A 25,255-nucleotide genomic window follows, 5' to 3' on the forward strand; every position below is an offset into this window, starting at 1 on the left:
ATATTTGGGAGATGCACTCCATTCCCCCTGCCCTGGCAGAGGAGAGAAATTTTGCCCAGCTCAGTGGGTCTCTTTCCTGTTTTCAATCCAAGTAGAATAGAAAGAGATCGAAAGAGGTGTGCCTGTCCAATCTGGCCCAGTTTTATCTACTGATCTTGGAACTGAGCAGAGCGTTCTGAATCTTGAATGGGAGACATGGCATGACAAGCTTCAGAAGCACTTTGCTAAATAAATATTTCGGGGTGGGGGAGTCATATTGTGGTCCCTGCCTACTCCAAGTACTTGGATCCTCTCCCTCGAATGAATGCTCTCTTGCCAGAACACCATAAGATTAAACTTTTATTGAAATCTAAGAAGACAGCCATTCATTTGGCAGCTTTTGCCTGTGAAGCAGCTCAGTGACGTAAACATCTTAACTTCATTTGTAAAACTAGCTTCCCTTGATTTTAATTGCAAATTTTTAAACTATTGCTCATGGGTACTTTTTAAACCCTGAATTTTTGTGTTTTTTGTTTTTATTGTATAACTGACATATAACCAATAAACATGTATTGTTATAGCCCATGATAGACAGAGAGAGAGAGAGAGAGTAGATATGATAGGTAGGTAGGTAGATAGATAGATGATAGATAGATAATTGAAGTGTGTTCGAATATAGTGAAATGAAACCTGGCTAGAGTTTGAATGTTTATTGGTCATCTAGGGGTACTGAATGTTGAAAATGAACAAGAATTCATAGCTGAGATACAGACAGTGGAAGAATTTTGCAAAAAGTGCAGTATGTTCCTGATTCTGCTTGTACACTGGGGACATCTTCCTGAAGATGTCCCTACTCTCTGAGGTGTGAGGTAAGGGTGTATTCTAGCCTTCCTACTTTTTAATTTGTCTGTCAACTCAATTAATCTGGGCCTTCTCTCTTTTTTCTGTTCAGAAGAGAAACTAGTAACATCTTATCAGAAAACTAAGGTCCTAATATTTGCACAATATTATCATAAAATTTATTATTGGCAAATGGGAATAGTATTGAGCAGGTTTGAAAGGTGAAAGGTCCCCTGTGCAAGCACTGAGTCATGTTTGACCCTTTGGAGGGACACCACTTTCACGACGTTTTCTTGGCAGACTATAGAGCGGGGTGGTTTGCCATTGCCTTCCCCAGTCCTCACCTTCCCCAGCAAGCTGGGTACTCATTTTACCAACCTCGGAAGGATGGAAGGCTGAGTCGACCTGAGCCGGCTACCCGGGAATCCAGCTTCTGCTGGGATTAAACTCAGGTTGTGGGGAGAGTTTCGGGTGCAATACTGCCGCCTGCCACTCTGCGCCCCACGAGGCTTATTGAGCAGGTATACACAAATACCTTGGAGTACTGTTTTAAGCTTCAGTATCTTGGAGAGGACATTTTTATATCTAGCAAATATTGCTCGGTGTAGTTCCTCAGCTATCCCGAGTTTCTTCCATTCAAAAGGATCCCACCTTATCTCTGTGGCTTGCAAGGTCTTCATAGCCAAGGTCTTCTCCCAGCTTCGTCTAAGTCTGTACTTTTAGAAATCTTGTCATCCTGGAACCCATTCAGTCTAAACAGAGCTATCCTTGCAGACCCAGGGTGTATTAATGCTGCTCTGTTTGGGTCTCCATGGATATTAGAGCTTGGTATTAGCATTTGAATGTATGGCTGGAGTTAACTTTTTTCCCAGTGAGTCTGGCTCCACTGGTTCTCACTTTAACTCAGCCTGATTTAAAAAAGGTTATTGGCAAGTTTCAGTCTCTAGGACCCTCACTGAAGAGCCTTTTCTCATTAGGCTTTGAAAATGCCCCAAGTATCCTTAAGCAGCGTACTTGGGGCACTGATGTTCAACTCAACAAAAGTCTGGTTCTCAGCCTTGCCACACAGGGTGTCTTTCCAAATGGGTATGTACCAGCATATTACTTCTCACCTGCTGCAGTCCTGCAATTTTGCCAGGCCTTCATTTTGGCCAGGTCAGATGCATCGCCTTCTGCCATCCAGTGGGCTCTACAAAAATATTCCCCATCATCACCACATACTGTACGTACTTGTGCAGATGGCTCAGTAGAATCTTTGAGCCGTGTGCTTTTTTGCTGCTCTCTACAAGGAATCCCAGATGACTTTTATCCACCCTATCCTGAAGAAATTCCATGACAGAGAACATGCCTTCTGTTGGCCACTTCTCCTGTCTGACCATTGTTTGCATACGTCTTGGTTGCCCCATTCTGCACCTCTGTTTGCACCATCCGCCTCACCTTAGGTACAAAAGTTTGTAAAAATTGCTTTAATTTTAGCCTTCTAGGTCTTCATTTTTACCTCTTGTACCTGACTGCTGTCCTTCTAGCTGTAATAAAGGTTTGATATGATTTCATTTGCTTGTATGCTGTACCCTCCACTCTTTCCACTAGCTATTTTTGAAGGGAAACCATTTAAACCACATCTCTGGATTTTCAGACCTGCAGGAAATGATGCAAAATGTTGGTGCTTTATTCCAAATCCAGACAAAATTTGGATTTTAGGAATGTACTAAATTCTTGAAAGAGTGATCATCCATATGTCTTGTTCCTTTTAATTAAAAGGATTGTTCCTTTTTATTATATTATGGTTGTTGTTGTTGTTGTTGTTGTTGTTATTATTATTATGTGGTAAAAAGAGAGCCAGTTGGGTTTGCTGGTTAAGGCACCAGGCTAGAAACCAGGAGCCTGTGAGTTCTAGTCCCGCTTTAGGCATGAAAGCCAGCTGGGCGACTTTGGGCCAGTGACATTCTCTCGGCCCACGACATCAGGCTCAACTGACAAGCCAATCAGTTAATTCCTGTCACAACCAACAGATCAACATTTGGTTGATCCAAAAAAAGTGAACCCTTCACCTGTGGGAAAAATGCTAGGAAGAAAAAAAAATGGTAAATCTTAATACATTATATTGTTTCAATATAATGATATTTGTATAGTATTAATTAAAATTATTGACATTCTATTGTTTAAACAACTTAGAGTATTAATTAGGAGGTTTGTTAGAGTATTAATTAGAAGGTTTGTTTAATCACTTAATTCTTATAGTGATTAAAATTTGGGTTGTGGTCTTGGCTATTGCTTGGTATCATTAACAGGGATATGCCCATTAGCAGTATTATAAATATCTATCATTGGACATTAATTTAATTTAGAATATTGCCAATTTCAGTGTTGCTTTTTTGTTTGTTGTTTTGTAGAGATGGGAGCAGTTCTTCATACAAAAGTGTTTTGAAGATGTGGCCTTGATAATAAAGGTACGTATCTACTCTTTACTCTTTATGTCAATATTGTCATTTAACCCAAAAAGAAGTGTGGAACTTTTGAGGTCTCCTTGCCCTTGAGGTCCCTTTGCTACAAAATGATAGATTAAGTCAGTAGCTGAATTAAATTCTGGAAGATTTTTGTAAAGCTACAGTAATGATTTGTTTATGCTGATTTAGTGTGATTAGCATGAACTTCCTTTTAATTTTGTGATATAACCTTCTTTTTATTCTGTTTTTCTGATGCCAAAAAAAGGAGTGACTGTCAAATAGGAAACTACAATACAAGGTGGTGGATTGTGTTATTTACAGGCATCTCTGGTGGTCAAGGGGGAAGAGGAAATGATGACATATAGATATTGATGTCACAATGCAATTGATACAACTTACTTGTATCAGATATTATGATATAAATACATCACTGTGATGTATTTACACAGTGATGTTGTAGCATGAACATCTCAGTTTTATTTCAATTTAGTCCAGTGTTTTCAAAGCTGTTTTAAAAGAAGCTATAGTCCCAGTGGGAGCCAGCAAAATATGAAGAAACATGTCTGTGAGGTTCTTTTCTTGCATACATATATTTTTTAAACAGTTAAGTGTAATGGAATAGAAAATCACTATAAATATATGTGAATTAAAAGGGGGTATGTTGGAGGAGGCACAGGAGGTGCTTATGGGCCTCTTTTTAAATTTTTGGATCTTCTCTGAGCCCCTTGCTAAAAATACATACAGTCTGATAAAATTTAAAAGGTCATTTTGACAAGGGAAAACCTTCAGTCTTTCTCTTTCTTTGGCACTCTTGCATTCTGCCAGGATGGTAGCTGTACCTCCTTGCCTCTGCCTGGCAGTTGGAAGGTCTCATAGAACTGTGGAATCCTCATGATGTATCAAAGAAATGAGCTTGGCTAGCAGTCATCGATGCACGCGTGCAGTTTTTAAGTTTTAATTAGTTAGGTAGGCCGACTTGGTGGGTTTGGCTCTTTCATCTTGCCATCTACTCTGTAGCTGTGATCAGAAGCTTGTTAGGGGGCCTTGCTTTCCTAATTTTCACAGCTCTTTCCTTCAAAATCTTTCTCCTTTCCCGATACCATTTTTTACCTCTCTTTGTGTTTTTATATGAACTATTTCTCCCTGAACAGATTATCCTCATCTCAAAATAATTGCTATTTTCTAATTTTACATGTTTTTAATTGGTGAGATTGCTTTTTGAGTAAATGTTTATTGTCTCACTTTTAAAAGTATTTTTGTGTTTTATAGAAACATTTGTTCTTAATTTATGCACAGCCTACATCATTTTGTGAACAAGCCCCTTATTAACAAATCAGTAAACTTAACTCCTGGTTTAAGTTTTAAATAATTAATTGACAACTCATATTACTATTTTTAATTAATTGTTTTCCATTTTCATGTCTCCCAAATTATAAATCCTTTTATGTGGCCCTGTCACTTTTGGCAGTGTGGTCCCAGATAGGCCATTAAAAGGCTGCTGTGGCCCTCAATGACAGTTTCATACATTCGAGTTAAATTGTCTTTTATCTAAAAAGGGATTAGTGAACACTGCTAGCCTGAAGAGAAGCAAAAAGTACTTTCGTACTTTTAGGTTAGGATAGGATAGGGAGTAAAGTAAACCTTAACTTTATTTTTTTCATTTCAAAGCAAGAATCATAAAGGAGGAACTTTCTTCAGTGGGACTATTATAAAATGGTAAATTGTCCTTCACAAAATGGTCCTATTCCTTATCAGTTGGCTCCAATTTTTGGAAAATAAATTGCACCTTGTTTTCTATAAATGTACAAAGCAATAGTGGTAAACACTGTTAAGACTTGAATTCTACTGGAATCTTACTTGGGATACAAGCATACAAATACAAACACACACACACAGCCCCCCTGGGTTTCTTCTGAACTTTCCATGATGGTGGGGGAAAAACACACACAAGAGGATTGATCAGAAGAAAGAAAAAATTCAAAAGCTTAAAGCAAAAGAAAAAAGAAAGAAAAGAAAACACCACTTATTTAGTCCACAATGCTTCTTGGTGTTCAAGGGAGTTATCTTATAAAAACTAAGGCAGGAAAATGGGACATCTTGCAGATGTGTTTGGAGGTATAAAATGTTATGTTCATATTTTGGGTGCATTGATGATGCTTTTACTCTGTATTTCTCAGTATTTCCTCTCTGGTGACTTTTAGATTTCAAGGGCTTGCAGAATCTAGTTTAATAGCTGGACCAAGAGATGTGATTCGATTGAACTAAGATGGATACCGGGTAAAATTTCATGCCTGGTGAACAGAAGATTAAAATGTTCTTTCTCTGCTTGCTTAAGAGAGGAGAGCTAGTATAAACTTAGACCACCTCACCATCTTACACAAAATATAGACTAACGTCTAACCCAAGTTTTTGTCTGGACTGGATTCAGTATTTGGCCAGATTACAGGTGTTTTTGTCTGTAGTAACCTCTGGCTCTGGCTGTGCAGTGTGGACTTGATATCTTCACTCTTCCATTCTTTGCGGGCAGTTTTGGGGAGCTTTGGAAATTGGACCTATCTGTTCTTCTTACCTTTTGTTTTAATACTTTTTCTACATCATCAGAGAAAGAGAAACACAAGAGTCATTTCATGACTTTCATTCAGACATTCCTTTCCAGAACTTCCAACATAATTTGTAGAAAGCATACTTGAATCACACAGTATACAAACACCTAATGCCATTTGTTTGATCTTGGCTTAGTATAGTGTATGAAACAAGCCAAGTCTGGATTATTCAGTATGATGGATAAATAAACCATGGCCTAGTTACAGTCTCTACACAAATTCACTTCCAGTGCTCTCAGACCTTTCTAGGGAAATAGAAATAAATTCAGATAAGGCCGTCCATCAATTGATGGTGAATAAGCATCATACACTTGGACACTATTTACCGTACTGTATAGTATTCTGCCCTCCCCAAGATTGCAAAGCTACCTATCTGGGAACATTTTTGGCGAAGGGACTATCAGTTGGTGACATCTTTTTTTCAGGAAAAGATTATTACAGATTTTAAAATTACTCAAATGCTTTCTCCTTTCTTTTTTCTTTGCATTGATTCACCTACCCCACTCTGCTTGAAAATGTTGGTGGCTTCTCTGGAGCAGAGTGGCAGGTTCAAGGTTTTCATAGAGAAGAGAAAAGGACATTCAGTTGCACAAACACAACACCTCATGAAATGTTGGACATCTGTATGTTCATTATTAAAAGTAATTCACTGTTTTTTTGCTATTTAAATTCAAGGATTAATTGTCATAACTGTGCTCAGTATCCGATTACATATCAGATACAGTCTTTTCTTCCAATATATAATTGGCACCATCCCATAGGAGATGATAGTTAGTGGTACAGAAAAAGCAATTCAGTACCCATCACATTTGGGAAATAAGAGCTTTTGAAAAGGTCAGAATAAAATATGCTCTCAATTATGCAAATGACACTTGCCACAATGATCAGCAAGCAGAAAAAACGGTTCAGAATTCATCTTAACTCTCATATGTACTGAATGATGAACTGGATGCTTTTTCATCAGATTGGGAAAATGAGGACTTCCCATCCTGTTAATTCAAGCCTTACTTTATTTTAAGTAGAACAAAATCTATTACCAATAGATAGCAACCTATGATGCAGCTTGATACATTTTTATTGGCAAGGACACTCAGTTCAACTAGATAAGTCTTAATTCTGTGTAAATGTTTATGGAATCATTTTGTATGTGATGCTGTACAATGATGTCTTGACTTAGAGAAGTCCCTCTGAGGCTTAGTGGTTCCTATCTTAGCTTTTGTAGGATCTGAAGTATGTAAGGTCAGATTGTGGTTTTGTTCTTAGGGTCCGAATGTTTGGCTGTAAAAATCAGTTTCACACACATGCCAAATCAGCTGCTTGGGTGCTCTGGATGTAGGGAAGCCAAAGGTTGTGTTCACTTTCTACTCTGTGTGTGTTTCAGCTTGGATGCACATCTATACATTATGTCCAATACCCACAATAATTTCCCCCTTTTTTAATTATATCAGGCAGACAGTGTATGCAGAGTGTACAATCCCAGTATTCATTATGTATTAGTATGAATCCCTGATTTGGTGCCTAGGTCCATAGGTAGTGATTTGTTTGGGTACTTAGTGAAATATTGGTTTGGTTCACCTCATCTAGCAACTCCTATGCACTTTTACTGAACTCAAGTCTGGAATATTTAGATGCCTGGTTTTTTTTTTGAGGGCTATATAAAACATGGAGCTGTGCATAGAGCTGCCGCATTGAGGTGTGTTGGAGTCAGCAAATTCTGACTGAACTTGGCATAACCATCTGTGCTCCTGTAGGGCTGTTAGTTAAGGCTTAGTTCCCCCCAAGGAGGTTAGCCTATATTGTAGCTCTGCTACTTATTGTATATGGAATGCTTCTCCACATAAAGTAAACTTGTGCAAATAGATAGTTGTCATGTTGCAGATCAGGTTTCTCACCTGCTCTGCAGGTAATTATTTTGAATGGAGATTTTCATTACTTTTAGACTCAGAACTAGAAAGAAAATCTATACCCCCCGTTGCCCTCTACTGCTGCTGACTTGCATCTTTCTGTTTTGATGGACTCAGTTTATACAAGCATTTTAACTTTTACTGCAGCCTTGTAATTTGCTGCTTGCTGCTGGTGACAGGTAGCTACTCTCTGCCAAGTCCCCAAATGGCAAATTGTACAGTGCTGTTGTAAATATATGCTTTATGTGTTCTCTCTTCTAAATAGCTGCTTGAGAGAGGCACAGGCTTAGATGGCATAATTCTAAGATTTAATGTGGTTTATTTGAATTTTAGGTGATATGCAAAACTACCCAATATGGTTTGGCGTGAATATGAAGTAGGTCAAAATGGCTTATGTAGCAAAGTGGTTACTTTGGTGTTATATGTTAAGCTAACAGTAGTATCAGCATTTAAGGTTGGTATAAAGGTGGAAGCTGGAGATGTGGGAACCAGCAGTACTCAGGCTAAAGATGGCCATGACATAAACATACACAACTCCCCAGTGTCAGAGTGTGATAGCCCTTCGAAGTAGTCCAGACAAGAAGCGCAACCAGGAGTACTAGTGCTATCTTTTTTGTAAGATTACATTAACCGAATCTTGCAAGACTGAAATACTTTCTCTCCTCCTTTCCTTTTACTCTCTGGAAAACTAGGGAGGGCCCCTTCTGAGATGTTTCCCACGCCATCCCCCCTTCTGTGGGCTGAGGCATCTTTTACATGCTGGTTGTCCTGTCTGTGTCTCTCCCTCCTGTCTCCTGGGGTGAATCCTACATACAATTCAAGAACCTGAAGATTCCTTGGAGGAGGAGAATACCTCAGCAGATAATTCCTTTTCATTGCTAGGAACCCAGGGAAGATGTTGAAGCAATTTCAGATTTTCATGCCCAATTCTCATTGGCTGCCCTGGCTCCTAGTTACCCCTTTGCTAGTCTTAGGATCATAAAGCAGAGAAGAAGGCAAGCTAGTCAGGAGTGCAGGGCCTGCTAACTATGGGTGAGGATAGTCTAAGCATCTGTCCAGTCAGGGCTTCGCCAAAGTCCAGAAGGGGATGTAATATCAGCTCCTATGGAAGTTCTTTGTCTCAAATAAACAATTAGTGAAGCCAGAATACTCTTAGAATTGGAGAATTCAATATTTTCACCCGTGAAGGCAACCAGTTCCTAACTCCAGTACTGTCCTGTTCAGACCATGCACCAGATCAATTCTCAATAAAACTCTTTATTAAGAACTATTTACAATCAATAAGTCCTTAAAGTAAGGAGACTGGAGTAATCAAGGCTAGACAATGTAGCAAGGCAGCACTAGATATTATCTGGAAGGGAAACTGGATCCCACTGGAACACGAGGACTGGAGACAGCAGATCTCGAACTGGAATAATTCTGGAACAACATGACACAGAATGGCTAACTCGATGGATCAGGATGCAAGGCTACGATCGCTCAACTGAACACGGAATCTTGGGCACTGGATTCGAACTCAGAGCAAGGCTGGACTTGGCTGGAATCACTGGACTGGGCTGGATCTCTGAAGGAGACAAGTAGGAACGTTACTTGGAACTTGGCACTGGGCTGGACTCAGTGGGGAGCCCCGGACTGGGCTGGATTCTTTGGACAAGAGACTCGAAGCAAGGATTGGAACTCAGAACTCGACTTGACTTGGTTGAAAATCCCAGACTGGACTGGATTCGCTGGACAGGAGACTGGAACAAGGCTTGGAACTTGGAATACTGCTTGACTCGGCTGGAATCCCTGGACTAGACTGGATTCGCTGGGCAGGAGGCTTGGAACAAGGCTTGGAACTAGGCTGGACTCAGCTGGAAGCCCCGAACTGGACTGGATTCGCTGGGCAGGAGACTGGGAGCAAGACTTGGAACTCGAAACTAGTCTGGACTCGGTGGGAAGCCCCGTGTGTGCCATGAACTCAGATCCTGAGCAAGGCAAGCAACACTACATGAAATTCGCAGGGGTTTGCGAAGAGCGGCTGTAGTAAACTGCTGACAGGTGACGGCACAAAAAACCCTTGGCTCGGTTGCTCCAGTGAAGGCAACACGAGCTCTTGAAGCTGGAGGCAAGGCACTGGCTGCCAGGCTCGGGCGACACTGGTTCCTCAAATGCAGTGGGCGCGAAGGTCCCTTCTTCAGAATTCAAGTCTGGCGCTGCTTCGTCGTCGATCACAGACGCCGCTTCTGATGTCTGTAGGGAATCTTCTTCCGAAGCTGTAGGTCTAGAGGACCAGTTGTCTCCGGCAGCATGCTATCTGTGCTGCTGCCTTTTATCCTGTTCCTTGGCTCACTTGGAGTCTCCTGCAGCCAATCGGGCTGCCTTTTCCTTCGTGTGCTTTTCAGTGCGCCTCTGGCGTGCACTGATTGGCGTATTCAAATCCCCCTCTGGATCTCACCCAATCAGCATCGTGGATTCTTCCTGCTCTGCTGAGTCGTCCTGGAGTTTCGTTTCTCCAACTCCAGCAAGATAAATTTCTAATACCTCCTCTGACTCGGAAAGTGAAACCGAATCCGAGTCAGAGGCAGGCCTGGTCCTGACAAGTACAAAGAGTTGTCACATGTTACTGTGTGTATGATTATAGAAAGTGAATAAATAAATAAATAAAATAAAAATAAATACAAATTATGTGGCTAGGTCGCAGGGATGAAAATCTTCCTTTAGACATTGATTGGTAAGACTGTGATAATTACTGCTGCTGCTGCTGCATCAAACACAGCTTAATTAATTCAAAAGCTTTATCTGTGGAGATTACTAGTACATTGGCTGGCTTTAGAAATTGCTTAATAGTAGTTAGTTTGCTGATTTGATGTCTATCCTCACCCTTTCATTTCTTCACAAACCTATGTATTGATTATAGACTCATAGGTGGCTTTCATATGCTATTAACCAATTAGTGGAATGTTAGTTTAGTTGTCAGAAAGATTCACCAGCTTTAACTATAGGTTGTAATGCCAGAGTGAACTGTGTGGTTCCTTAGACATCTGCAACCCATGATGTAAAATGTCTGAACATACCAAAACAAAATACTCAGAGTTTTAAAATGAAATCAGCCTTTTGATACTTGTTTCGTGTATCCTGGGTGAATTAACTTAAAGCCCCAGTATCTACCATAAATAATAAGGTAAATTCTATATTTCTTTTTTCTCTTATTAATGCATCCTTCATAACTGGCAATCTAGCTAACCATGACACATTTTGATACATTTACTTTAGACTTTTTTCAGGATCTGGTTTTCTTCGGTTGTGTTCTATGTATGTATGATTATACTGTTAATTGAAACATTCTGATTGAGCATGTTCTGATAACAGAAAAAGTTGAAAATTTGTTGAACACACTCCTGTGCTTGCTGACTTGTCCCTCTAAAAGTACTGGCTAAGAAACAATTGTCCACAGTTCATTTTGAACATGTTATATAAACTGCAGGGACGCGGTGGCGCTGCGGGTTAAACCGCTGAGCTGCCGATCGGAAGGTCGGCGGTTCGAAACCGCGCGGCGGGGTGAGCTCCCGTTGCTCGTCCCAGCTCCTGCTCACCTAGCAGTTCGAAAACATGCAAATGTGAGTAGATCAATAGGTACCGCTTCGGCGGGAAGGTAACGGCGTTCCGAGTCGTCATGCTGGCCACATGACCCGGAAGTGTCTATGACAACGCCGGCTCCAAGGCTTAGAAACGGAGATGAGCACCGCCCCCTAGACTTGGACACGACTACGTCAAGGGAAACCTTTACCTTTTTTATATAAACTGCAGGGTACTTACAGACAGAAGTGACTAAAGCAGCCTTCCCCAAACTGATTGCCTTGAGATGTCTGGACTTCAACTCCCATAATTCTACAGAACGGTCATGCTGGCTGGGGAACACTCAGAGTTGAAAACCACACATCTGGAAGGTATCCAGATTGAGGAAGGCTGAATTAAAGGTATTCACATAACTTGTTCGTGAATGCTCTGTGTTACATGTCAGTCTCTTTACAGTGACATCTTCTGCTTTACTATTTTATTTTGTTTTGTTCATTTACATAATTTGCAAATGCCTTGTCTTGGTTTGTTCTTCACAGCATGCATTAGTTTGGTTAATACTTTTTATTTCTAGTTCATTTTAAAAATAAAGTTCTCAGGGCTGTAGGTATCTACATATCAATTTTACAAAAACAGTAAAATAAAGCAGTCAGTGAAAACATCAGTACAAACAGTAGAGGTTAAACTTTCAACAGGAAGAAAGTGACTTTAAAATACTGCATATCATCAGAAGTAAGAGAAATTGAAAGGTAACAAAGCATGGTCTTGGAAAAAGAGTTGCATCGCTGCAAGAGAACAGCTCAGGTTGCCCATTCCAGAATAGGAGCATGGAAGTATTTTACTATGGATTTAAATGGAAATAGATTTTGCTGGGGATTTAAATGGAAATAGATTTTGCTATCCTTCTGTCTCTGAATTTCACAGCAGCACAGATAGATCAAGTCTAGCTAGCATTATCTTTTTCCTGATTATAAATCAGTTGTCCATTTTGTCTTTCTGAAAATAATGTCTAACACTGAAAATTGCATACAGTGGTGGTTATTAATAAAAGGCTTACCTCAGGAAATACAAAAAAGCATAATAAAAATTATGCTACTTTGACACAAAAATTTCCCTAATGCGGTCTACTAGTCTGCATTAGGGATGTTTTTGTATGAAAGTAGCATAATTTGTGACGACTGACAGGAAGCTCTGGCGTGGGCTGGTCTATAAAGTCACGAAGAGTCGGAAGCGACTGAATGAATAAACCACAAAACAACGAAGCATAATTTGCATTAAAAATGAAGTTCTTGGGCAGTTCTTGTTAACTGTTACATACATTCTTGGATGAGGTTTACAAAGACTATGTTTTTGTTCAACCAAAATGTTTATGAAATTTTCTATGGATATTTAAAAATAATTCTATTTATAGAAGAACTTGTGCTACAAACACAGAGTGGAATTTTAGAGATACACACATTTTTAATCCCAGGTAGCCATCCTCAGCACCTAACATATAAGAACAACCCCTCCAATGACAAATGTTGGAGTTGGGTAGGAAAAGCAAGATGGCATTCCTTATGGTAGAATCTGGCTTTAATTTACTTCCTAGGGTTTATACATAGATATTTCTGAACTGTGGAGTAAGTGATTTCAAAACACAGTTGCCACTTTCTGAGGCTTTTTTTTTTCAAGTCACAGAATATTTACTTAAGCTGCCTCTACTACACTGAGTTTAACTTAGTTCTGGTTTCAGGTTGGCTTGTTTCAAAACTGGCCTTAGCCTCTTGGGTTTGCATGCAACGCCAAGCCAAAATTAGGCTAAAGGCACTTCCACAGCACCACCAGTATATCTGTCCTCAGTCCTTCACATTGTGGTTTGAAAGTGTCTTGCATTTACTTTTCACTTCTGCAGTCTGTGAATCCTAGAGAATACCTCCAATATGAAATCGGACTGCCCATAAAGTCTGGAGCATTGCAGCAATTTGAGGGAAAAAAACCAGAGGAGGGCGGTTGCATTCACACATGTGAAGACAATCCCTGTCTTTTGCTTGCCTTCTGACTCTTATTTGCTGAGCTAGTGCCTATTTATTCAATTAAAGGCTTTTTTGGTAGGCTAGTAATTTGTGTTGTACTTAGGTATGATGCAGGTTATTATAGGGAGGTTGGGTTTACCATTCCCTGACTGGTAAACAAACTGGGATACTGAATTCTGCTAGATAAGCTGTTCTGAGAGTAGGAAACCAGGATTTTATTAAGTCTGGGTCAGGATTTTTCCATAGCCAGGGGAGGAGGGGGAACAGGACAGAATGGATCCTTAAGTATTTATGTAGACAAAATTCTTGCCAAGTACACAAAGCAATATGCATTAACTTGGCTATCTGTATTACGGCTAGGTAAATTAGACTACATATTTTTGCTCTGTAATAGGATGAAAAAAGCACGTCTACACACCTGGTGGGTCGGTGTGGGTGGGTTAGATGGAATTTGAACAAATTTTGCGCTTAGGCCATATTCTTATTGAGGGCTATACAAATACTTGGTGCTTTGCATTGTGCAGGACAGTGTAAGAATTGGCTCTCTTGGAATTTCTGTGTGGCTGCTTCATTGGCTGTCCCTGGCTGTCTCCACGTGTGTGTTTCCGCAGACCCATTCTTAACTACTTCAGTTAAGGTAGGAAAGGGTCAAAACTGGAAACACGCATTTTAAGAAGTCAGGTTTTGTTTGATCTCTCTTTACTGGGCCTCATTTAGTGTTCATATTGTTATTTAAGAGGCTCAGGTCCATGTTGATCTGGTTGGCAAACGATAAAATATTATGAGCAGGTTGATTTCAGCAGGCAAAACTGTTTTGCTTCTTTATGTTCATCTTGAAATTCAGTAGATGCATACGGTAGTAAGGCATATTACTTTTCCATTTGAGATGCAGAGCAGATAACATGGTCTAATGTTCTCATTTAGCAGCTCCAGAATTTACATAGTAAGCAGGAAAGGGCAAATGGGTGGAAATATTGCTGTGGTGTTCAAAAGCATGCAACAGTGATTTCAACACTATTGATTTTATATTTCTCCTGACCTGTTTTCCAATAAGATTTTTTTTTACTTCAGATATTCTTTAACCAAACTCTCTACAGCTCCAGCAAGCAGGGCTCTATTGCTGAGGGATACTGAGATCTGTATCTCCACAACACTTAGGGAGCTCATAGATTCCCCCCCTTTTGTTAGGTTGTAAATTTCTAAGGCAAGAAAATCTGTAGTCAGTGACATTTATTTAGTAATAATAAGCATTGCATTTAGCTTTCCAGTCCTGGAAAAAGCTCTTTGGTAGGCAGATGTTTTCAATTGCTGCTGTTTCTGCTTTGGAGCACACAGTGCTTCTCTCTTTAATGGAGATCTCAGTTTTCCATAATAAGTCATGGTTCAGGTATCTGCTTTTGGTAGATGATAGACTTAAGTCAAATGGGAACAGTGTGGTCTTTTCTGGATCAATTATGGGTTACATTACACAAAGTACAGACTATTCCGAGATGATTTTGTGCTAATTTTGTGGGCATAATTGATATTCTTAGAATACTTAATTTCAAGAACTCATTATCCCAGATCATACTGTCTTAAATGGTACAGCTTTTATCCAGGGATATCATTTCTATTAACTTGATTCCAGATTAAATTTAGGTCTGGAGGTTTGGGTTGCAACTTGGTGTGGCCAGTTGCACATAGTATACCAACACCATTTGTAAATTGAGATGCAGAATATATACCGTTAAATAAATTTTATTTGGACCCAAGATATAAAAGAAGATACAGGAACATCTTGTTTGAGTTAATTTTGTTTCGCAGACCTGTAATTAGTAATTTTTGTTGTCATACTGGAAGCTCAGGATCAAGCATTTAAGATGGAATTCCTTGCTATGGGGCACTTGAGTAGCTTCCTTGTCAGTGATATTTAGATATGTAGGTATGGCTGCTTCTTGAAGAGGAAATATGGAAATATTGTCTCTGTAGTGGAGCCCCTCTTTCCCCCACCCACAGTTTTATTCTCTGCTTTTTAAAGAAAATCTTGTCTTGTTTTCAGTTTATTTTCACTACTATTACCGAATGACTTTTGTAATTCCTTTTACTTTATATTGTGAGCTGCCATGAGGTTCTTTGGAGCAAAATACAGAAAAATATTTAAGAAGGCTAGGTGCTTCCCTTCAAAAACAAAATCTCTTTGGATGCAAGAGTGCATTGCTAGCAGTTTATGTCCAGAATAACCAGAAATAATATGTAACTTTGTTGTGCTTTAGCATGTCTGTTGCAGGAGTGTTTCATTGGCCATAAGATATGAAGTTAGGAGCATAGCTGCTCATCATGCAAGAATGTAAAAAGGGGTTTTACAAGCAGTAGCTAACTTGCCCCATCCTCCATTTGAAAAACATTCTTGCACACATCTTCCTATTCAGATAAATGGCTACCATATACTTTTATGGAAGCTCAAGTAATACACTGAGAGATTGTGTCATAGTTGGTGCTAAGCTTGTCATCCGGCACCCGTCACTGAGCAGGTTGAAGCTTCACTGAGAAAGATTCCACAGGATACAGCAAAAGATCTTCTGTGCCTTCAAGGTGTTGCTCAACTACATCTTTCAGCACCCTTCACCATTGCTTATGCTAGTAGTTCAGCAGCGTCTAGGGGTTACAGATCCTCTGTCCCTGGGGTACAATATTGCAGAAAATGTAGAGGTTGTTTACTATATTTTTCTGTCCTCCAGTAGCTTTAGAAAAAATGGGCTTCTCCTTGATCCATTTTTATTTCCACACTTGGTGAAAATGGGCATTTTGATACTCTCCAGTTTATTGGTACGATCACGATCAGAACACTTATGTCAGACAAGAACCCAAACTAGCATTTGTTTCTGTCTAGCACTTGAGCATGGAATATAATTACATGCATTTAACTGCATATTCTTTAAAATTAAGCCAACACTAACCAATACATCAAGAATTCATCTTTTGTTTTATTCTAGAGGCAGCAAAAGAGGAGTTTTGTGTTCCACCTAATGTCAATTGTGCCATGAAAAAGAAACCATATGTTACATACAGAATAGTGCTACTTGTCCTGCACCGGTTCTTAGGAGATGCAATGGAAGAAAAGGGCAAGTTGTTTTTCTTAACTTCACTTGGGTGTATTTTGGATTCATTGTATTTCCCAGTAGTTTGAAAAGATGTTGACAAGTAGAGATGCTGTTAAAAGAGATTCTGTTTTCTAATTTCTAATACTTTATGTGGTATCAGTACAATGCTTTGAAGAAACAGTGTGTGTACTTCTGCCTTTGCAAGTCCCTGCCATGTCTTGCAGTGTCTTGACAGTTGTGTAAGGCTGCAATGCTATGCATATTTATTTTGGAATATTCATTCAGTGGAATGAATGTGCATACACAAGATTGCATAGTAAAATCCACTAAGTTTTTTGAAGCTGCAGTCCTCTCCTCAATAATTTGTGAACAAAGGCCATGGTAGAAATGAGAAATCGCAAGATTCTTATCACAAATCCAAAAGATGCAAAAAAAATTTAACACATGCATGCAGATGTATAAACCACTCCTAAAATGTATGTTTCAAAGAAGGTAAACCAGTTCAGTTTCCTTCCATGAGCAAAGTTAGTTCTTTAGTGACATTTAGGTTCACCCATATCAGTTTTTCAATTAATATATTCCTTACTCCTAGTTAATTTCTAAGTCAGTTGATCCAAATATTTCTTCTAAAACAATTCCCCTTCCCCTAATTATCCTTGATTTATTAATCATCACACCATCCAATTAAATTAAATTAAACATACATTCAATCATCAATAGAGCATAGATGGCAATTTCCTTTGGGTGGTGGGGGAGTGATGTTGGAAATAATTATTATGAGTGCAGATGATTGATGGGTCATCAGTTATCCCTCTTGCCTTCTATTCCTTAAAAAACAAAACATTTTAAACCAAATGCTGATGGCCCAGAGTATATGAATGGATACTCAGATATGTACTCTGGAAGGGATCTTTGCTTGTCACTCTAAGGACCCTTCAAAAGACAAAGAAATGGCTGCCCCCATTTCAGCTATTATATACTGAGCAACCAAGATTCTTTTTCTATACAGGAAGGGAAATGGAAATGATTCTCTCTCCAGGACCATTGCAGCTTTCAGTTGGCATGCATTAGCTCTGCTTAATTCCCAGATTGCCTTTATTTAGGTTAAAAGAAAAAGAAGTCTCAAATCTCTCATGCTGCTCTATAGTAAATTGGTGTGCCTGCACTGGAATCCCCACGAAGTTGCTTTATTGTTTAAGACTGCCCAAAGGATTTGGGATGGAAGGCTGCTAGATAATTCCCTGTTATCTCCCTGTGTCCCCCTAGAAAGGAGTAATTGGATTTATCACTAAGTAGGTTCAGAATTGTACCAGATTAAGTAACAATTTCTGAGATGATGGTCAAAGAGGCAGAAATTGTCCTCAAATTCCAGCTTCTGTAATTCCCATTTCTCTCAATTACTAAAAGGGTAAAAAGCCTGCCCTATTTTGCATACTATAGGATGAACTAATATCCATGGAATGCTAACCATAATGAGGAGGTCTGCATATCACTAAGTCAGAAGCTTATTTAACTGCAGCCATCATAATGATTGGGGTTTAGAGGTATTGAGTAGTGTTTTTTCTGCATTATGGGTAGCTTGGACAAGTAGGGCAGAGAGGAAAAAATGGAAAGATCTCTTTTGACCTTGTCCTGCAAATCTGAGTGTGCTTTAAGCTGGGCCAAGTGTATGTATGCTGTAAGAAATATGCTTGTTGGGATCATGTAATGTCTTTCTGGCAATAAATTGCTGAGTTGCCTGTAGGAAGTTGCCTGTTCACCTTTACAAATACTGAACATAGATCTCCTCTGTCTTCTTCTGCCAACTTCAATTACTAGGTGAGCATGATGTATATGAAAGAGTAATTTTGTAATTATTTAACTGACTTGAATAACTTGGCAGACGTAGACCAGCAGTTTTGATGATTAATGCAACTCACACAATTCTATACAATGCTTATATATTGTAGCTTGAAGGTCACCTTTTATGTGAACAATCTCTAGGAAAACTCCAGTTTTTAATTTTACTTGGCATTCCAATATGCTAAAGTTGGTAAGATATTGAGTATAAAACCGGTTCAGACATTTTTATGTGTTAGCTGCTTTTGTACATATATAGTGCATGTGTGTTGATGTACTTTTGTTACCTGTACTGATTACAAAAACATTTTTGTACCGTAATTGGATTTTACTTTTATAAATTGGGGTTCAGATTTACGTTCATTAAAATCTATGGCATTTCCACTAGCAGTGTCTAATGAAAACATCTCTGCTGTTTCTGTTTCTTGATCTTGCCTACCTGAAAGGGCTACAAACCATGGATTAGTGTGCCATACTATAATTTATTCTGTGATCGCAATCAGTGTGGTGAGCCTTGGGCTTGTACATTCTTCACTCAGACATCATTGTTTTATACCACATAACGTTTAAACTAGCCACTATTTCCTTTGATGTCTGAACATGGAGGAAGAAGACAGGATCTTGCATCATGGTTTTATCCTGATCTTTGCAGCCATGCGATACACCTAGATGTAAAAGTACACTTCTGTCAGTTCAGGACTTCCTATAGTCTAGCAACACCAGAATATTTTCCAAACTAAAGGTTGTAGGATCTTGAACAAATCTTTTGATTCCTTGGGTTGACCATCATAAGAAACAGTTTGTTTACAATCAAAGCTAAAAAGTTAGGACTCCTTCTGCACGCTAAAGGAGACCATGTCGGCTCTGTAGGTGAACCTGAGATTCACTGCAGTTAATACTTGCTGTGGGATGTGGGTTTTCTTGGTAAGGAGCAATTACTGTGTGGCATGTCTTTCTTTAGGTAAGATTTCTTTATGACGGTGAATGATACTAAATCAAAGAAAGAATATTTAGCAGGATCCCTATTTCTCAGGTCAGACTTCACTTACTCTCTTGAATCAGATCTCTTATTGCAAAGAAGTGGCTCCTTTACTTCATTTTCAACCATACTGCCAGGTGGAAGGATCATTAAATGCTTTATAATTAGATACATTTTTCAAAGTGGTACTTTAAGACGCTCACTTTCTTACATAGTTGTGCCTTTTTAAAAATGAATAAGAATTTGTTATTTTACTTATTTTATTTTTTAATTCATACACATAGCACATCAGTAGAACAGGGAAGAGAGAGCAGAGCCTTGTGACCAAAAAAAAGGATATTTGGAAATTGAATAATATGAGGAGCTGTACGATAGATGTCCAGTGGAATACGTGGATCTTTCCATTGAACTCCGAGAAGCAGGGGAGAGGCAGCAGCGGCACGAAGGAAAACTCTTGGAGAACAAGGCAGGTCACAAAATGGGAGGCGGCAGCCCCAGCCATGTGATGTGCCCAGAGGCAAATTTCCAACTCGGTCAACTCAGGAGGCCTTTTAGCTGGATGGCACTGAAAGATTTTCCACAGCTGTGGCTGCCTGCTACCAGACTGGGCCTGCTTACCTGGGTGCGGTGAAAGAGGCGATCCAGCCATAAAGGAAAGGGAATCTGAGAAAAGGTAAAATGCACCTCTGCTTGGTAGAAGAAGCAACCTCCCCCACCCCCAGTATCTGTCACAGAGAGGCTATTCATGAGCTACTGTATTAGAGGTGGTGATGCCATATTAGAATTATAAATGCAATGAGAGTGTGAAGCGGCCTCACCCAATCCAGTACCCTCCAGAGTTGTTAATGCGTAATGTCAAGAAAATTAGGCACGGATAAGAGGAAAGAAGGAGGAGGCAGTTTAACATGCAAGCCTAGCATGCTGATTCCTTTGCTTCAGCCTGGGGGAGGTTGTCTCCAGCCTGGGTGGTAGACTTTAAATGGGTGTTGGGGATGTCGGCATGTCAAGGATGAAAATGTCTGTGTGCTTGTTTAATTATTATGCGCCTAGGCTTGCTTCTTGAGGTACTTCATGCTGTAATACATTGTGTGTTGTATATATTATTTTCCTGTTAAGTTGTCTTGCAGTATTGGCCCCCGAGCCAAGGAGGGTTGGCAAACTGGTAACAACAACCACATGCTTTCATAGAATAATTAATCTTGCAATAGATGTGGCTGTATTGTTTTATTATTATATTTTTATTAAGCCTTTTTTAAAAAAGGAAAAAAAAGACATTCAAAAAGGAAGAACAAAGAAGCCAAAAAACAAGACATATAAAGCACAAAGTGAATAAACAGGGAATTTACAAGAATTATAGAATTAAGTTAAAATTTTGAATACAGTATTTGCTATATTTGCAATAGCTGAATATATTATATAGTTTTAAAAACAACTATCATTGTTAAAATCTAAGTAACATTTATTTATTTATTTATTAATCTATCACATTTCTTTACCACCCATCTCGATAATGACTCTGATATATTAATATCAACAGCAATAATCAGCATGGTATAAAATAAAATGAGATTAATACTTACAGTAATTTCTATCTGAGCAACTGAATACATTAAGAGAAGCCCAAATTTGTATGTAGAATTACATTCCAAAAACAGTTGAGTTAAATGTCAGATTTGCTTTTGAAATACAAAGTCATCAAGGTGTACTCCCCCAGTTTAATTAGTCATTCTTCTGCAGAAGGAGCTATGCCTTCTTTTTAATAGGTTGAATATTGTATCCTTGCAACAATTACCATGTGCAAAGCTAGTTCAGTATACTTCTTGGGAATGTACGGTGGGAAAAGGATTCAATATGTTGGGTTCACACATGACATTGAACAATGGTTTGTTTGAACCATGTTTTGTTGAATAACCATTATGTCTTGGGATCACACAACATGCTGCAGTAAAACCAATAAACCATATTAGCATGATGTGAATGTTATGTTGTTCTAGAACTTTAGGATGTAATTCTGAAATTGCCATTCTGGTGCCCTTTACATATTTTTGATTTCAGATCTCATAATCTTGCAACCAGCATGCAGGAAACAACATGGCAATGACTGAGGGCCGGATGTAACTAAATACTGCCATGCATAATACATTTTTTGCATTGTTTAACAGTTAATGATTTATTATGCAGTTGATTCATACATAGCTGTTTAAATCCTTTTTAAAGATAATAGATGAGATAGTCACAGGAAGGTTTTTGATTAATTGTCAGTAAAGTAATTCTAAATTGAAATCTTGTTAGAATACTAATAGAATTCAAGAGCAACATGCGTTGGGTGGTTTTTCATTTTGACAACAATATCCCTATCTTCTCTTTCAATTCTCATAACTGAGTTAATTGAGGTGGAAGCTGGCCAGTTCTTTATTATTTTTATTGTTTTATGGGAATCTGCAGGGTTTAACTAGAGAGGCAACATAAGTATGTAGATCACTGTTGCAGTCACATTTGGAATATATTTTTTATTATTTATGCATTTTGATAGAAACCCTAGCTTGAAAAGGTCAGCCAGTGCAGTCTTGACAAGAAAAGGTTTGGGTGGCTGAGTTTAAGGGGAAAAATACGCCTAACAGAAATGGTGCAGAGAAAATACAGAGATTCTTTCTGGTAACATGAACATTTTGGATTAACTGTTACAGTTGACCAGCTTTAAGTTTAGGATAGGTATAAGAACCCAGGTCTTTATACAAACATGGTTAATTTATGGGACCTGCTTCCATAAGATGTAGTGATAATGGACTACACTGACTCATTTTGAGAGAATAGATCTGAACAGCTTTTAAGCGTAGTAGGAAAACAAGATACTTTGAGGTATCATACAGTACAGATTACTTTCATGCCTTATTTATTTGTCAAATTTATCACCTCCCATCTCCCCCTCAAGGAGGGACTCAGGGCAGATTATTGCTTGTGATTTTTCTAGTGGCATCTTTATGGCCACTGTTAGTTGAAGAAGGCTAGAACAGATGGGCCCGGTTCAGTGAAACTATACTTGTATTACAAAAGCATTTGGAGAATGTGATTCTTTTAGACTGGATTGGTAATTCTTTTAATGAATCCTGATCTTTTTGCATGTAGAAATCGTTGATGCTCTGTATGGGTTTTCTAAATAAGGAAAGAAAGGGAAATTTTCATATCTAGACAAAGTATTAAGTAATCTTATTTGGGATGTCACTGTAAACAAAGAATACAAAACTTGTCTCTTCTGTGAACCTCAGTGGATCTAAGACACCGTCTCATTTAAAGATAATTTATTGAGAAAATCTGGTGTTCCTTTCCGGTAAAAATGTAAAGGATGGTAGTTCTATGTGCACATGTATATAGAGACATCCAAGGCAAGGGCAGATTCAGAAACTCTTGTTTTGCCTGGAAGAAGACATGATGGCTGTGTTAACAATTCAAAAGGAAGGGCTTTTTATGCACAACTCCAGTTTTGGAAGCACCTCTTTCAAAGGCCTTACACTTCCCTAGAGTCTCACAGTTGTGGCTGCCATGGTTAGAAGGAACGTGTCACAATAGTACAACTCTGATGTCACACAGATGCATGGGCAACACACAGAGTGCATGGGCATAGACCTGTAAGGAAATCTTTCTCTTTGTTAGACTATATCTTTTACTGTATGGTTGGGGCCATATCAGTAGTAGATTTCATGCTAGAACAATGTAACTCTTTGTTACATTTTGCGTTGTTGACTCTTGAATGTGGATTCAATCACTGATTAGTGGTGTGGAAGTAAAAATAATACCAGTAGTAGATTTCATGCTAGAACAGTGTAACTCTCTGTTACATTTTGTGTTGTTGACTTATTTGAATGTGGATTCAGTCTCTGATTAGTGGTTTGGAAGTAAAAATAATGGGTAGTCTGTATTTGCCTAACACAGTCATGACATCTGCATAAATGCTTTTTGAGGTCACTGTGTTTACCTTAAACACCAGTCCTTTGTGTGCTAAAGTTTGGCATGACATTTTCATCACGCCTTTACATTTAGCTGGGGCCCATGACAATTGGGGACAAATTAATAGGCTGCAATAGAGCAAGCAAAGCACTGAGTTTAAGTTACTTCAAGATCTCTTGCTTTGTAGATATTGAAAGCATATTCTCATAGTTGGAAGACAATTGCAAGAATTGAAATAGCAAATTCTTTCATAAACTTTATGGGGTAACATTATTTTCAAAATTATTCTTCATGTCAGGTATTTCCTGTGAGTGTGAAAGCTTAATGCATCTTAGTAGCTGTTTTTTTGGCTGAACTATGACTTAATTAGACAAGTAGTTTAGAGGATCATTTGCAGTTACGTTAAAGTTGCTGGAAGTTCTGGCAAATCCAGCATGCCTCATTTGCATGTGAATTAACATGTAAATTAAGTTGTCCCACAGTGCAACTCTGAGGAAGCTGTTTGTTTCCACTCCCACTTCCTTTTTCTCTCTTCCTTCTTCTCCACCGGAAGCAAGCACATGGATGTGTGCTGCTCTCCTCCATTCTGGGCATCATGTGGTGGGTCTGGAATTCCCCTTTCTTCCATGCAGCTCTTGGCAGCTGTAGGGCTGAGAGTTTAAGGCAAAACTAAGTATTTAGAAAGAAGAACAAAAGAACTTCATCTTTTCCACCAAGATGGATGTAACACAAGCAACAATAAAGTCAGTAAGAAATTCTTTTTATTTCTTAACCTAATCTAAGCATGTGATTCTTTATGCTTGGGAGGGCTGACTGTGTAAGATCCATAACCTGTATTTCTCTGGCATGCTCACTGAAGCTATCTAAGATAATTTTCTTTTTCTGTGCCAGCTTCTCAGCTGTGTTATAAGCTCTGCTCCATTTCAGTGGTTCTAGCAGGCCACTAAATTGGCTTCAAAAGTAAAGTTTTTGAAGCTCATCAGATGGGTAATAAAGGGAGAAAGAAGAGAGAGGACCTGTCATATAGATGGAGCTACCAATTCCCCTGTGAGCTTCTAAACCTTCCCACCACTTGATTGTAGAGCAGTTACAATGAGAAGTCCTTTCACTGCTGGCATGTTTTTAGGTCAAGCTGGATTTTTTTTTCAGTTCCTTTCGAACAGCCCCATCCTTTATGGGTATATTCTGAAGTACATAAATGCTTTCATCATGTCAAAATGTGTTTACTAAGGTAGTGCTGCAACAAGACAATAAGCTCTTGTCATAAGGATAATAAAAATAAATGAAAGCTTTTGAAGTTGGCTGGTTGTTTGGGTAAACCTGTCCCAGCCTTAATGTTATCTCTGTGCTTCAAAATAATGCATGTAATCTAAAAGCCCTCTGCTGTCAGAAGAACCATTAAAGCCCCAGCCTCTGGTGGTACTTAACATTAGCATATTTGAATGTAGATTTAATTGAGTACCGTGTAGCTTACTCCCAGTTATGTGGGCTTCCTCTTCCTCTTAACATTTTACCTCTAGGAAATGAGTTCCTGAGAATGTCTTGTTTTGGTTATGGATAGGGGAGAGGAGGAGCACAAAAATAGGACAAAAACCTGGTGCCTCATGGGGCAGCTTCCACTTGTGATGGGGACCAGCTGCAGGAAGAGCCTCTTTTTTTTTCCCCCACTTGACAAGTGTTTTTACCCTTGGAGACAGAAGCCATTTAAAAGAGGCTGCTCTTCCCTTAGCCTCTCCTTTTGCAAAGAACTGAAGGATTAGGATTGTGTGTTCAAAGCCTAGAGCTGGATGATATTATTCTTAGGCTAGCACCGTAGTTTGGGGGGAAATGCTGAGCCTCTTGGTATAGCATCTTCCCTTAAAGAAAGGATTGTCCAATTCTGTTATTGAGAGAAAAAAAAATCTCCCCTTCCTAAATTCTCTTCCCTTGAGAAGTAATTTTAATATTGCTGTGTTATAGTTGCTATTTTCTTTTTGTTTAATTTTCCCTCACCCATTCCCTTGTGTTTGCCTCTTGCATTCCCAGGCTCTTTTTGTACCTTTGAAAAGACACCCAAGGCACCTAAC

The 25,255-nt window shown here is 38.9% G+C and overlaps 1 protein-coding gene across 2 annotated transcripts in view; it reads left to right on the forward strand.

Annotated features, from left to right (window-relative positions):
* PLCB4 (phospholipase C beta 4) overlaps positions 1-25,255 on the forward strand; it is a 188,117-nt gene that overhangs the window by 26,042 nt on the left and 136,820 nt on the right. For both annotated transcript variants that reach the window (XM_063316134.1, XM_063316143.1), the window contains exon 2: positions 3,213-3,269. The gene's annotated coding sequence lies outside the window, so the exon portion shown is untranslated. The remainder of the gene's footprint in view (positions 1-3,212; positions 3,270-25,255) is intronic.

Source organism: Candoia aspera, chromosome 1, assembly GCF_035149785.1.
Source record: "Candoia aspera isolate rCanAsp1 chromosome 1, rCanAsp1.hap2, whole genome shotgun sequence".
Taxonomy (NCBI): domain Eukaryota; kingdom Metazoa; phylum Chordata; class Lepidosauria; order Squamata; family Boidae; genus Candoia; species Candoia aspera.